This window comes from Euprymna scolopes, chromosome 4, assembly GCF_053919585.1.
Source record: "Euprymna scolopes isolate OS-2025 chromosome 4, ASM5391958v1, whole genome shotgun sequence".
Taxonomy (NCBI): Eukaryota; Metazoa; Mollusca; class Cephalopoda; order Sepiida; family Sepiolidae; genus Euprymna; species Euprymna scolopes.
The window spans coordinates 167,305,756-167,320,833 of NC_136485.1; positions in this window are offsets into that span (position 1 = coordinate 167,305,756).

Genomic DNA, 15,078 nt, shown 5'->3' on the forward strand with positions numbered 1-15,078 from the left:
GAGCAAATTAGGCACAAGGCCGATTTTTAATGTGAGGAGTGAAGGGGAAATGGGGACCAACTCCCCGGGGAGTAGGGGAGCTGGATAGTGACAATTGGTATGAAGAGTTTCCTCTACATTGACCAAGGTCTTATATGTGGGGTTGCCCCAACATATGGTCTTTGTTTGCAGTATCTGCCGGAACACATACTGCACTTTGATCTTGGCCAAAAGGCCAAGGTGCTACTGATGTAGCAGTCACAAATAAAAGCCTATTTTCTCTTGTGACTGAAGTTTGTTCAGTTAATTTTTGGAGACCATAATGATGGATCAGGGCAGCTTTTTTCGAGTGTGCTATTTTTGGCTAGTGAGGTAGTGACACCTCACTCAATAAGTACAAGTCTAACTAATAAACAAAATTCAACTTTGATTCAACGCTTTTTTTTTTAACAATTCCACAGCTTTTTGTAGAACGGTTTATCTTTGATTTCAAAATTTACATTTTGTTCATTTTGATGAACAGAGGGTAGGACAATAATTGTAGCAGGATTGGTTTGGAGGTGATAATTAGTGTTGTCAGTGTTAGGATGGCTGCTATGAAAAATATTATTATTAGTAGTAGTATAGCTGGTTGTATGATTGAAAATAGAGGGGCTGGTGGATTCGTTTGTTGGATTAATAATTATATGAGAGGGAGGGTCGGAGGAAGGATAATTTGGTGGCAAAATGTTATTGTCTATTATGGGAGAATTGCGTGGGAGCTCTAATTGTGCATGAATATATTACATCTTTATGGATGCAATCATTATTGAGTGGGCATAGATGTTTGTTAATACAATTGCAGTTGCGTTTTGGTTGGATTGTGAAAGCGATTTTTTGGGCTGATTTAATTTTTTTGTTATTAGATGCTAAGATTCTTTGTGCTAAATTAGGCATAGTAGAATAAGAAATTCTTATTGAATTTTTATTAAAAATTGAACTATATCTGTGGGGGTATTTGAAAGAGTTTTCTACAATATTGAAGAATTCTTTAGGTATATTGGTTTTAACATTTATGCTACATGGAGGATTAAACCGAATATTTTTCTTTCTCCTAGTGCGACAGTGTGGGGTAGAAGTATTACGATTAGCATGTTGGTTCGGATTATATTTGTGGAGTGGACCATTGCTATTGATAGCAGTAGATCTTGTTATTAGAACTGGTTTCTTGCGAGTCATATATATATATGTGTGTGTGTGTGTGTGTGTGTGTTAAATAGAGAAGTAATCAACCATCTTAGCAAAAATAACCTTCTTATTGACACGCAATATGGTTTCCATTCTGCTAGATCTACAGCAGATGTGCTTACAGTTATATCTCATAGGATTAGCGAATCTCTCGACATAGGCTACCTTTCTAGGGCAATTGCTCTTTACATACCAAAGCCCTTTGATAGAGTATGGCATAAAGGTTTACTTCACAAGATCTCCAGCTACGGTATAGCTGGAAATGTCTTCTCAATTATTAAATCATTTCTATCTGATAGGTTCATAAGAGTAGTGGTTGATGGTCAGAAGTCAGAAGCTCTTAGTATTAATGCTGGAGTTCCTCATGGGTCCATCCTGGGCCTAACTCTCTTCCTGATCTATATTAATGATCTTCCAAATCACATCCTTACATCATTCGTTGACATCTATGCTGACGACACTACTATCTATGGTAGCACATCTAAGACCGTAAACAACCAAGTTTTCTCTGATTCTCTCTCCTCTGATCTTGAACAAGTCGTCCAATGGGGAAAGGAGTGGTTGGTTACTTTTAATGCATCGAAAACCAAGCTTTTATCTTTACATCATCAACACTTTGATCCCCATCTGGCATCAATTGAAATGAATGGCTCTCATATTGGGGAGGCCTCGTGTTTTGACAAGCTTCTTGGCTTGACCATTACTCCTTATCTTAAATGGAACACATACATTAAATCCGTTGCCAAGGTCGCTGGAAAAATGGTGGGGGTCCTTCTATTATCGATCCAGTAGATCCAGTAGATATCTCACTGCTGATGCAATTCTCTATCTATATAAAAGCCAGGTACGTCCAAGGATGGAGTAATGTTGTCACATCTGAGCAGGAGCTGCTAGAAAGGACTTATTCTGCCTTGATAGAGTTCAAAATAGACTTCGTAGCCTTGTAGGGGATGTCCTTTTCTCTTCCCTGCAACCTCTTTCTCACTGAAGAGATGTTGCGAGTTTGTCTCTGCTTTATCGTTATTTTCATGGCAAGTGATCGGCTGAGCTCCACTCTATGATCCCCCCCTCGCCAAATTTTCACAAGAAAACCTGTCTAGAAGAAAACACTATCACTAATTTCCCCCACTCTTTATCTGTGCCTAAACCTAAACGTAGATTCCATGAACAAAGCTTCTTTCTTAGAACTGCACGCCTATGGAATTGTCTTCCGTTTTCCGGCTGGCTACAATATGGTTGTGTTCAAGTCTAACGCAAACAAGTTTTTGATGAGCCGTTCCATATAAGTTAACAAATTTACCGAATCTCCATTACTTACAGTTACTATATTGTCCAATTTCTACTGTACACTCTTTACCCCTTATCCTTGAGTGACCTCTTTGCCTTGATAAGTGGTGATGCCTATGTAATATATATATATATATATATATATATTCGCTATTGATAGTAGTTTCTTTATCAAAGTAATAAATGTACATCCAAAAATGCAGAGACCAAAATCTTGCCTGCTGATCTTTGTGTCTTTGGTCGCTTTAATCTGCTGCTGTCAAGAGTGAAGAGGTGGTACAATTTTTCATCCATTATCACATATTGATAGAACGGCTGCTACAAACTCTTTTTATTTCTTTTACTGAAAGGGTCACATGCAATTCTCTGAATCATTGATGCATTGTTGTTTTTGATCGACTGTGAACAATCACAGTGCTCGCTTTGAACACAGCCTTTTTCATTGACAAATGTTTATGAAAACTGGTGAATACACTACTTTCTCATATCTTTAACTCCTCTGCCATCTCAGGCAACTTCAATTTATAATTATCCAAAACGAGTTTGTGGACATTTTTTTTATGCTTTCTTGGACAACTACTGAGTTTAATACAACCTGTGCATTCAACATCATTTGTATCTGTACGACCACATTGGAGTGAGCATACTACCTCTTAATCATTCTTTCGGATAAAGCAAACTTCAAATAATGTTTTTAGCAAAACATTGCTTTCCATAAAGAGATGACCAATATTTGTTTCTACGAGAAAGAAACGCTTTATCAACACATGCAATTCAGATTTTTCTATCAGAAAAATTGTTTTTTTCAAATTTTCCTATTGTTTTGAAAATTGCAATAGTAGTTTCACGTAACTGTAATTTGAAAAGTAGTAATCCAATTAATCTCAAAGTTTGTCACATGTCATTTAAAGGTCAGGACTATAAAAATGATGTGGATTTTATTTCAGGTCAGAAACTTATTGAATGATGTCTTATAACCTGTAAGAGACGCACGTTTTGAGAATATATCAATAGTTGACTAAGCTATGACATTTTTCTTTCCTTTCTATAACATCGTGGATATTAATAGATTTATGTAGATTAATGCTGGAATCATTATATGTAGTTATATAGTTTATTCACTGTGTGTAGAATAATGAAATGGTTGTCCCAATGTTAAAAATGAAGACAACGAAAAGAAGTCTCATTTTAACAATTAATAAACAACTTTATTTGTCATCTTTGTTAGTAGCATGTACAAGAGAGAAACGGGTTAGTAGCTGGAAGTGTTCTTATGTGTAAGGATAGATTTAATATTATGCTGGCTTATTGAGGAGAAGAATAGTTCTTTATACACTTGTTTAGCCTGTAGTCTAATGAAGGAGGCCGGTTAAAGGAGAAAAAACAAAGTCTTCAGTGGGTTTACGTGTTGTAGTAGGTACTAGTAGTATGTGTTGGTGTATCAACGAGACCAGTTCTGTAGCATGATAAAGAAAGTTCGTGTGGGTACAACACGTGGAAATAAGAAGGTCACCATGTTGGCTTGTTGTACTCACATTAGCCTTGGGTCAAAGGCCCAGGCGAATGTCTGCTGCTAGCGAAAGCCAGGGAGAAAAGAGTAGGAAGAGTTGCCAATTTCGATTTTTATGTACTCGGTCACATGATTGAGAGTTGGCTTGTGATTAGAAAGCCAGAGAGACAGTTGATTTAAATCTTGAGTCGCAATTGCCAGCTATTGTAGCAAGTTTCGACTGCTACAGATTTTTAAATATTTTATGAAATATATATAAAGTGAGGATATTCATTTCTGCTGCTGTATCAACTTTGATTTTTACTCTGTGGGAGCCTAGTAGTTCAGAATTTCACTTCTGGTAGCAGTTTAATACATATCAGCTCAAATATTTCGTCTAAGTACATTGATTCAAATATTTCAAACAGCTTATTATTTTGCTTCTGGCAGGTTCGCAATGATTTTTATTCTGATGTCTGCATGGGTGGTTTCCTTGGAATTGCCTGTGTTTTTGTTAAAATCTAAAATCCTTCCTTGTTGTGTGTTTGTCACTTGCGGTTGCCATATTTGATAGAATTCATTTCTGGTTTTGTTTTAACTCTTGGACTTCAGCTAGTAATAGAAAATTGGTGTCATACTACTATTAATAAATTTCTGAAGTATTAGCTTTTCACCTTTTGTGAACAGTTGGTTCTGTAACTCTGGGAGCTGCATTCTAGAGATGAACACTTACTCTGAGTACTCTTTGGTTTTCTGGACATTTCAGAAATTGCATTTTTTTTTCAGACATAACCTGCATCTAAGTAGAAGGTTATCATTTCTGTGTCTTTTTGCATGTATTGCCACAGGTAAAGTTGCAAAATTCTATTTCAGTCATTTTGTTTTGCTTGGTTGGTGAACATGCGTCTATTGAATTTTGTAAGGTTTTCTTTTCCAGCTGGCAAGAGGATATAGCCAATCTATTTCTTACATGAAAATCCTAATGAATGCAAACTGCACAACAAAAAAAGTTTGTTTGATGTTCTAAGCATTCCTAAAATGTATGCCAAATAACTTTTAGGGCATTTTCGTTGGCTTTGTTCTCCAATGTCCGTGTGTTCAACCTTGTAAATGAACTAATCTGTTTGCCAGTTTGAATATTTTAAACAAGGTACTGAGGTTACAAAATTAAATAAAAATGTAAATGAATGAAGGAAAGTTATGGAAGTCTGATACATAACCAACTTACACGTGTTTCTAACAATTGTAATTATTAGTGTTGCATAAAACAATAGATAATTAAATATACTTGTACAGTTGTTTTCTGAAAGAAAATGCTTGGATAAAAACTCTTTTTGTTTCTAAAATTTCTAGTAAATAATGAAGACAATGAAAGGAAATCTCATTTTAACATTTAATAAACAACTTTATTTGTTATCTTCGTTAGTAGCATTAGTAGAAAAGAAACGGGTTAATATGAGAATTCAGTGTTGTTGTATAAAGATAGAATTAATATATTGCCGGCTTGTTGAGGAGAGTACAGTTCTGTTTACACGTGTGTATAGCTAGTAGCCATCAGGGCGAAGGAAACCAGTTAAAGGAGAAAGAAAGGGCAAAGTCTTCAGTGTATTTACGTATGTAGGAGCATGGGTCGATAGTAGAAACAGAGTAAAGGGCTAGTGCCTCGTGGTAAGAAAGAGTATTGTGTGGAGTGCACGTGGAAGCAAGTAGAAGTTTAAAAGGTCGCCATGTTAGCTTGTAGTACTCACGTTCAGGCTGAGGCCAAAGCCCCAGGCGAAGTCTGCTGCCAGCTTGAGCCAGTGAGAAAGAGAGTTAAGAGTTTCAGATTTTACCTTTTATGTACTCGGTCACATGATTGGACAAGCCAGGGAGAAAATGGATTTCAAATCTCGAGACGCAAGAATTAGCTTCTGTCTGTGATTGTAGCGAGTTTCGGCTGCTACAAATTTTCAGATGAGGAATGATAATTTGTATTATATGGATAATTCTGACTACTTTTTTCTTTTAACTTGAGTGTTATTTTCTAAATGTTTCATCTGATGAATATTCTCAATCAAACTCAGAAATCTTTCTTGTCAAACTCGTGAACCTACACAGAATTTAGAATGGAACTGTTTATTTAATCAACAGGAGTAGTATGTTCTTGCAATTCGATTCTTTATATATATATATATATATATATATATATATATATATATATATATATATATATATATACAGGGTGTCCATAAAGTTCATGTGCACTTTAAAAAAATTATAACTATTTATATTTGCGATAGAAATAATTTGTAAAAATGTTATAAAGTTTCATGTATTTAGTTTTAAGTATAGTTATTGAATAATTTTTCACCACAAAATTCGTAACAATTTTTAGATAAGAAAAAAATATTTTCTTTTGTTTTTCAGAATCAATTTGATCCCACGGCTTCAATTGAGGAAAAAGTAAACTGTGTCCTTTGGTTGGCTGAATTGAAATCTACTATTGCTGTACAAAGAAAGTTTAGAATTGAATACAATAAAAAGCGCCTCATAGGAACACCATTGTTAAATGGATGAAAAAATTTAAAGAGACAGACTCTGGAAGGCCATGTGTCTGTGACGAAAGTGTTGCTTCTATAGAAGAATCCTTTACTGCAAGTCCAAGAAAGTCTGTAAGACAGGCATCATTGGAGATCGGGCTGCCAAAGTTTACTGTGCATAAGATTTTGTGGGCAAAACTTCATATGAAAGCTTACAAAATTCAATTACATCAACAGTTGTTAGAAGAGGATTATTATGCACGGCTAACTTTCTGTCAGCAGTTCAATGAAAAACTTTGCAATGATGATGCATTTGTGAGTAATTTACTGTTTTCTGATGAAGCAACATTTCACATTAGTGGCAAGGTCAACAGGCATAATTGCCGAATTTGGGGAACTGAAAACCTAAATGAAACTGTTGAACATGAAAAGTTAATGTATGGTGTGCTTTAGGAATAAATCGAATCATAGGGTCATATTTTTTTTTTTGAAAATCGTGTTATTAACAGTGACAGCTGCTTAGATATGCTGCAAAATTACTTTATTCCGCAACTTGAACAATTAAACTTGAAAGATGATACAGTGTTTCAACAAGATGGAGCTCCTTGTCACTTTGCTCGGCGTGTTAGACAGTTTCGAAATCAGGAATTTCCTAACAGATGGATTGGAAGGGGTGGACCATTTCATTGGCCTCCACGTTCGCCAGAGTTGACTCCATTAGATTTTTTTATAGGGACATGTGAAAACAATTGTGTATTCAACCAAACCTAGTTCATTGGAAGATTTGAAATCTAGAATAACTAATGTGATTTAAGGCATTACTATAAATCATTTGGCAAATGTTTTTCGTGAACTGCAAAATCGTATTACCCTTTGTATCGCTAATGATGGAGGGCATGTGGAAAGTTAAATAAAATTTCAATAAAAGCTTAAAAAATATAGATTTACTTCTTTCAAATCCATTTTACAGATTATTTCTATTCCAAATACAAATAAAGTTATAAATTTTTTAAAGTGCACACGGACTTTATGGACACCCTGCATATATATATATATATATATATATATATATATATATATATATATACACTTGTGCCCGATATTATTCATACCCCTCGGATCTTTGAGATTTCTATAAGACTATTGCTCAAACCAGAAGGTAGACAATATTAAAGGGATTTCAAACAATAAATCAAGCATAAGCATTTAATTTAAACTCAACAAATAAATAAATTATGCAAGTTTGAAACATTATACAAAGAAAAACAATAATGGCACTAGTTCAAAATTATTCATACCTCTCTTACTAATAGTCAATAGCATGCCCTTTATTCTTAATAACTGCCTGTAACCGTTTTGGATATTTATCAACAAGGTTTTTACAAGCATCAACACTGATTTTTGACCATTCTTCAATGCAGTAGTTCTCCAAATCCCTCAAATTTCTAGGTTTCCGCTTTTTAACCTCAGTTTTCAATATGTGCCAGAGGTTTTCGATAGGGTTCAGATCGGGACTCTGGCTAGGCCATTCCAAAACATTAATTTGATTATCCTCAAACCATTTCTTGACTATTTTGGCAGTATGTTTTGGATCATTATCCTGTTGAAGGACCCAGTTTGGTCCTAAATGGAGCTTCTCCGCATCCTGTCTAATGTTTTTCTGGAGTATCTCCAAATATTGCTCCTTCTTCATGGTTCCATCTATCTTGACCAAACTACCTGGACCACTAGCTGAAAAGGAGCCCAAAACATTAGGCTACCACCACCATATTTGACCGTGGGCATGGTGTTCTTTGGGTTGTAAGCTTCTCCTTTCTTCATCCAAACGTAAGAAGCATCCATATGGCCAAACAATTCAATTTTTGTTTCGTCAGTCCACAAAATACTTGAGAAAACGGACTCTGAAGAGTTCACATGGGTCCTAGCAAACTTTAGACGTGCTGCAAGGTGTTTTCCGGTGTGCAATGGAGTCCTTCTTGGTCTTCTTCCTTTCAGACCATTTTCATGCAGAGTCCTTTGCAATGTTTGCCTTGATATTTTTATGCCAGAAGACTCCAGATTTTCTAAAATGTCCTTAGTAGTGGTGGTTGACACTTCTTACAATATTCCTGGTGGCTCTAGCAGACAGTTTCCTTTTCCTTCCTCTACCAATCAAGTTGTTTGTTGTGTGGTGGCTCTGGAATTTTTTGATGATGCTCTGTACTGTTGCTGTAGGGACCTCAAATTTCTTGGAAATTGACTTGTAACCTAAACCATCCTTATGTGAATTCACAATTTTAGTCCTAAGATCATTACTAAGCTCTTTTTTCTTCCCCATTCTAATAATTTTTATTCTTTTATTGGTTTTCAGTTGATATCATTTTAATTTCTGAAAAATGCAAAAAACGAAATGAAATTAATCAAAGGTTGTATAAAAGCATTCAAAATAAGAATCAAACAGGAAACAAACAGTCAGAAACTCGATTAATACTGAAAAAATAAGGGGGTATGATTATTTTTGAACATTGCAGATTTTATAAATAGCTGTATATTTCTTTTATTACAAGTATCCCGAGATTTTAAAATGACGAAAATGATCAGAAGAGGTTTATTAAGAATATGTATCAATATGGACGTAAACAATAAATTCTTACAAAGTTACACCTAATAAACTCAATTTTCAAGGAGGGTATGAATAATATCGGGCACAAGTGTATATATATATATATATATATATATTGTTTTACATAAGCATTAATATGTCGCTATACATTTGTGAGCATGTTTTGGTCAGCCAGTTGCAAATAACTGAGACCTCTTCAGGCGATATTGCTTATACAAATTTAGTCCATAATGAAAATTATTCAAGGATTCACAATCACAAAAAAAGGAAAAAATTATTAGGAGGTCACATCACGTGTCATTAAGAATAAAAAAAGGTAATGACCTTTTTTCCGTCTTCTTCACATATATGCGGATAAGTAAGGTTTGTATCGAAATAAAAAAAAGAAACAGGGGAAAAAACATAGAGGAAAAAAAAGAAAGAAAAGATGGGAAGAGAAAGAAAAAAGGGAAAGAAAGGGACATAGTACAAATAATAACATTAGTAAATATATACATAAAATATAATATTATATAGATTATATATATACACATACATGCATACATATACATATATATATATATATATACATATATATATATATATACATATATATAGTAAACCACATACAGTACTGTTTCCCTGTATCACAGCTCATCAGTGCGGCTAGGCAAGCAATTACCTTCAGCCAGGATCGAACCTCAACCAGCCAAATGACAGTCGGAGCTTCTAACAGTTGTGCTATTCAGCTGCTGCTATGCAGACAGTGAATTAACAATGTTTTGATATTGTCCAAATGCCTAAGCTCAATTTGTTTACACAAAGAGCATCACATAATTCACTAATGGCAATTTTTTATATCACTCCCCCATAGTCATCCACATGCAGTACTGTTTCGCTGTATCACAGCTCATCAGTGCGGCTAGACAAGCAACTACCTCAAGTCAGTATCGAACCTTGACCGCCCAAACGACAGTCCATACATCTTTAGATGTACAATCTTATTATCACTATGGATCACGACTTATTACTATATATATATATATATATATATATATATATATATATATATATATATATATATAAGAAATAAAAATTACAATAAGTTTACCATATATATATATATATATATATATATATATATATATATATATACATACATATATATATATATAGTAATAAGTCGTGATCTATAGTGATAAGTAATAAGGTTGTACATCTAAAGAAAACAAACATAGGTTTTAGGCTCCCAAAATTCATACTAGAATTGTCTGCAATAACCCATGGTGTAATAGATAAAGTACTTTGGAAAATTCAATTCTAAGTGAAACTCTTCTGGAAGTTCAAGGCTCAATCATCAGTGCAGGTGGTACAAGTGTAAATACTTAAGACTTCTACTGGGTCTATGAGATGAAAGAATGAAAGAATGCTACCCACCATGGTTTGAATAAAGGGTTTTATTTAAAGTTCCATGTAGATTCCCAAGCTTGACAGAAAGATTCTCGAGTTCGACAAGATACATGTGAAGGTCAAAGATTACATCATCTGAAACATTGCAAAAAATAACTCAGGATGTGAACAATCGTTCAATTAATCTCCCAAAAAACATTCTTTATCTTTTTCTTTTTTCAAATTTTTATTGTAATTTTTGGTATCATTCATCAATATGGTGTTTGAAAATAGTCTTTACAATTCAGAGTGTATTTGTGATGTTTTTTTCAGACTTTCTTTTTTATAGCTAAATATTGTCTTATTTAGACATTTTGATTATTCCATTTTTTCTTTGCAAAATGCATCAGTAAAATGCTACCCATCCATGAATGGCATTATTTATTCTACTGTCAGAAAGTTGAAGAACTCACTCAGTACCTTAAGTGCTCGACTAAACTCTAATCTATGGTTTCCCCTTGCTAAACTTTCACAAAAACACTTAACTAGCTACAAACACTATATGTGATTCCCCCATTCTCTATTTGTGTCTAAATCTAAACGCAGATTCCATGAACAAAGCTTCTTTCTCAGAACTGTACGCCTGTGGAACACTGTTCTGTTGGTCTGCTTCCTAGTTGAATACAACATGGTAGCCTTTAAATTCAATGTAAACAAGTTCTTGTTGAGCCGTCCGCATAAATCATCAAATTATAACCAATTTACACCATTAACGATTACTACACTGTCATCTTCGAGTGGCTTCAAACCTTGATAAGTAGTGATTCCCAAGTAAAAACACAGATTCATAAAAGAAAATAAAAATATTCATAAAAGAAAATAAAAACACAGATTCATAAAAGAAAATAAAAATATTCATAAAAAAATGAAAATATTCACGAAATAAAAACTCATATTAACATGCACTTGTGCATACAGTGCACTGGCTGCAATCGTCCCCCTCGTTGTACCAGTATAAAATTGTTGTTCAATCAAGTTATCGCTGAAACAAAGAAATTTTTCCTCCAAAATAAAAATCATAGGCTCAGTTTATAAATCATGTTTTTTTTCATTTACGAGCTCTACTTATTTTTCAAACGTCGAACAACAAGCTTGCAGAATAAGAAACACATAAGTTCTATTAACATTGTTGTTAACCAAAAGACCAAGGGATTAGTCCGCATGAAGAACCAGATTGGCCCAAATGCCTGGCAACACTAAAAACCAACTGTCTGCCTTAAACATCCTGCTCAGATTATCTCTCTGCCTCACCCTTGGACAGCCGGTTCTGACTGCCTCCTCTACCAATCTGAAATTTTTCACTTTTGACTGATTCTGGCCTTTGTTAGGGGTCACCATTCGACTATCAAGAAGTTTATCACTCAAGATATCTACTGGCGATAGCATATATTCAAAAGTGCCTATCTACATATAATCTTGGACATAACTTTTCGCAAACAAGTCGTTCTTAGCACGACACCCATTCAATGAGATACTTATTTTATATAAAAAACATATCTTAGTAAAACTTCAACCAGATATATTTTCAGTTCTCTGTTCTCACCTCTTCCACTGGCCAAGCATCTATGATTAATTTACTCCTATCACAGACAGCTCGTCTCAACTAAACCGCCATTTTGTCAAAGGAAACAACAATAAGCAAAAGAGAGCTCACTCTAAACAGAATTCCTTTTATTTATTGACAAGAAAAGACTACTCAACAGTTTTAACTCAGTTTAACATTACTGGTATCTTCTTGTGAAAACTAGAGACCCCTACCCCCTCCAAATAAAACAACAAAAGCAAAACAAGTCTTCATTGCAACAAGTCTCTCAGAATTTCCAAAGAGGCTCCCAGACAATCAGCAATCTGTTCTCATCCCCTGATCCATTGAGTTTGAATTTCCTTCTTCACCATCATTTTTGTTTAGTCTGGCCATATCAACTTTCAGGCGCAAGTCATTCACAGGATTTCATGACTTTAAAGTCTCTGCCAGATATGAATTGTTTGATTTACAAAAAACTTCAGGCAATCAAGGTAGTCTGAATATCTTCTGAAGCATGGTGACTAGCAATATACTAGCATCAGCTGTTTCACCAAGTGCAAGTTTCTTAGGCTAATGGATTTTTGCTATACAGTCAACTTTTTTTCAAGATTAGTATATAAGAAGCATTTTGTTTATCTTGTCACAAACAAAGATGATAAAACCAATCTATGACGATTCATCCTCCAAACTAGCATAGGTGATGTCTAAATAACAAATGATAATCAGATCTGAAAGGTTTCCTAAGATGAGGAAAAGATACAAAACCTACCCTTGATTTTAATCATATTACTGACTTGTTTGTGCCGAAGAGTAACTTTTCCCATATTATTCATTCTACACACATTAAACAATACATCTGGTCGAGTCTGGGCGGATACTCACATTATTTGACCTGTCAATCTCTTTAGTTCTCTCTTCTCCTCTTGATTTAATTCATTATTTTTCCTTAATGATATTCCTTTCTTTTTATGTTTATTGGAGATTTAGCTGAAACATATACATTTTGATCTATAATAATCATGTTTTTTTTTGTTTGCTTAGCATTCGATTCCTAAAATTTAAATGCTCCACTTTTATATTTTCCAATTTTAAATATCTTTTTCTATTCTCCGATCATATTTTCCTGAAATCGATCTTTTCCACAGATTATGAATCATCTACGTATTGTCAGAATGCCTATCAAGTTACCAGTGGGATCATGCCAAAGAAACAATGCATTATCGTATGCACTCATCATTCCCTTCAAACCAAGTTAATTCATGATTAACTCGCTTGTACCATGGGTGAGATGCATCATTTAAACCATAAATGCATCTTTTCAACTTCCACACCTGTTATTCTGGACACACATCAGGTGGTGGTCTAAGAAATACCTCTTTCTGTTCAACATATTACCTTCTAAAAATGTTGAGGTAAAAATCAAGGTTCTCCATTTTTCACATTGTAACTGAGGTTGTTAACAATATGAGATGCATGGCCTCACAGCTGTATGTTGGAGAAATTGTTTTTTTTTTTTTTTTTTTTTTACATAGGCATCACCACTTATCAAGACCAAGAGGCCACTCGAGGATAAGGGTTAAAAAGTGTACAGTAGATAATTAAACAATATAGTAATCGTTAGTAATGGAAATTCGGTAAATTTGTTAACATGTGGAATGGCTCATCAAAAACTTGTTTACGTTAGACTTGAAGACAACCATATCGTAGTTAGCTGGAAAGCAGGAAAACAGAAGACAATTCCACAAGCGTGTAGTTCTAAGAAAGAAGCTTTGTTCATGGAATCTACGTTTAGGTTTAGGTACAGATAAAGAGTGGTGGGGTGAGGGGGAATTATTGATAGTGTTTTCAGCTAGACGAGTGTTTCTTGTGAAAGTTTGGTGAGAGGGGACCATAGATTGAAGCTCAGTTGAACACTTTCCATGAAAATAACGATATAGCAGAGACAAACTCGCAACATCTCTTCTTTTTTAAGTTATGAAAATTTTCTTTATAATCACATACAACAAGACGAGCTTCATTATTTTTTGTTATTCTACAACAAGCAAAAGGGAGAATCAGAATTCCTTTTATCTTTAGACAAGAGGAGACAACTCAGTCTTGACATCTATCACCTGCAACATCTACCATTCATATGCAGCACTAAAACATGCAGTCCAGTGATGATAATGTAGAAAAAAATATGCCTACATCTAACCATAACTATGGGTAATCGTGGAAAATGCTGGCATGTGACTTGAGGTCATAAGTCTTCTAAAAACTAAAAGAAGTTTTTTTTTCAATAACTACAAGGTGGAACGATAAAATTGTCGCCTTAAAAAAGATGATACGTTTACATTTTTGTTTGATAAAATCTGGATTTCTTTTTCTACTGCAGACCATCTACTAGTTGGTCAGTTGTGTACAAATCCCAAGAGTGATAGGAACTTTCTATCATTTTTTTTTTTTTTTTTTTTTTTTACACAGTGATCACCACTTATCAAGGCCCGGAAGCCACTCAGGGATAAGGGTTATTGCAAGTACATTACGTTAGTGAGGAGATTTGCTGAAATGTTTACTTAAGGGGGCGGTTCATTAGGAATTTGTTAACATTGGACTTGAAGACATCCAAGTTGTAGTCCGGAGGGAAGCAGGCAGACGGAACAGAGTTCCACAGGCGTGCAGTTCTAAGAAAGAAGCTTTGTTCATGGAATCTGCGTTTTGATTTAGGCACAGATATAGAGTGGGGGAAATTTTTCACAGTGGATTCAGCTAGACAGGTGTTTTTCGTGAAAGATTGGCGAGGGGGGACCAGAGATTGGAGTTCAGACGAGCATCTGCCATGGAAATAACGATAAAACAAGGACAGGCTCGCAACGTCTCTTCTGTGGGAGAGAGGTTGCAGGGTAGAGAAAAGGGTATCCCCCACTAAGCCACGAAGTCTATTTTGTACTCTGTCAAGGCAGGATAGGCTGTTTTTAGCAGCTCCTGCCCAGATATGGCAACAGTATTCCATCCTTGGACGTACTTGGCTTTTATATAGATA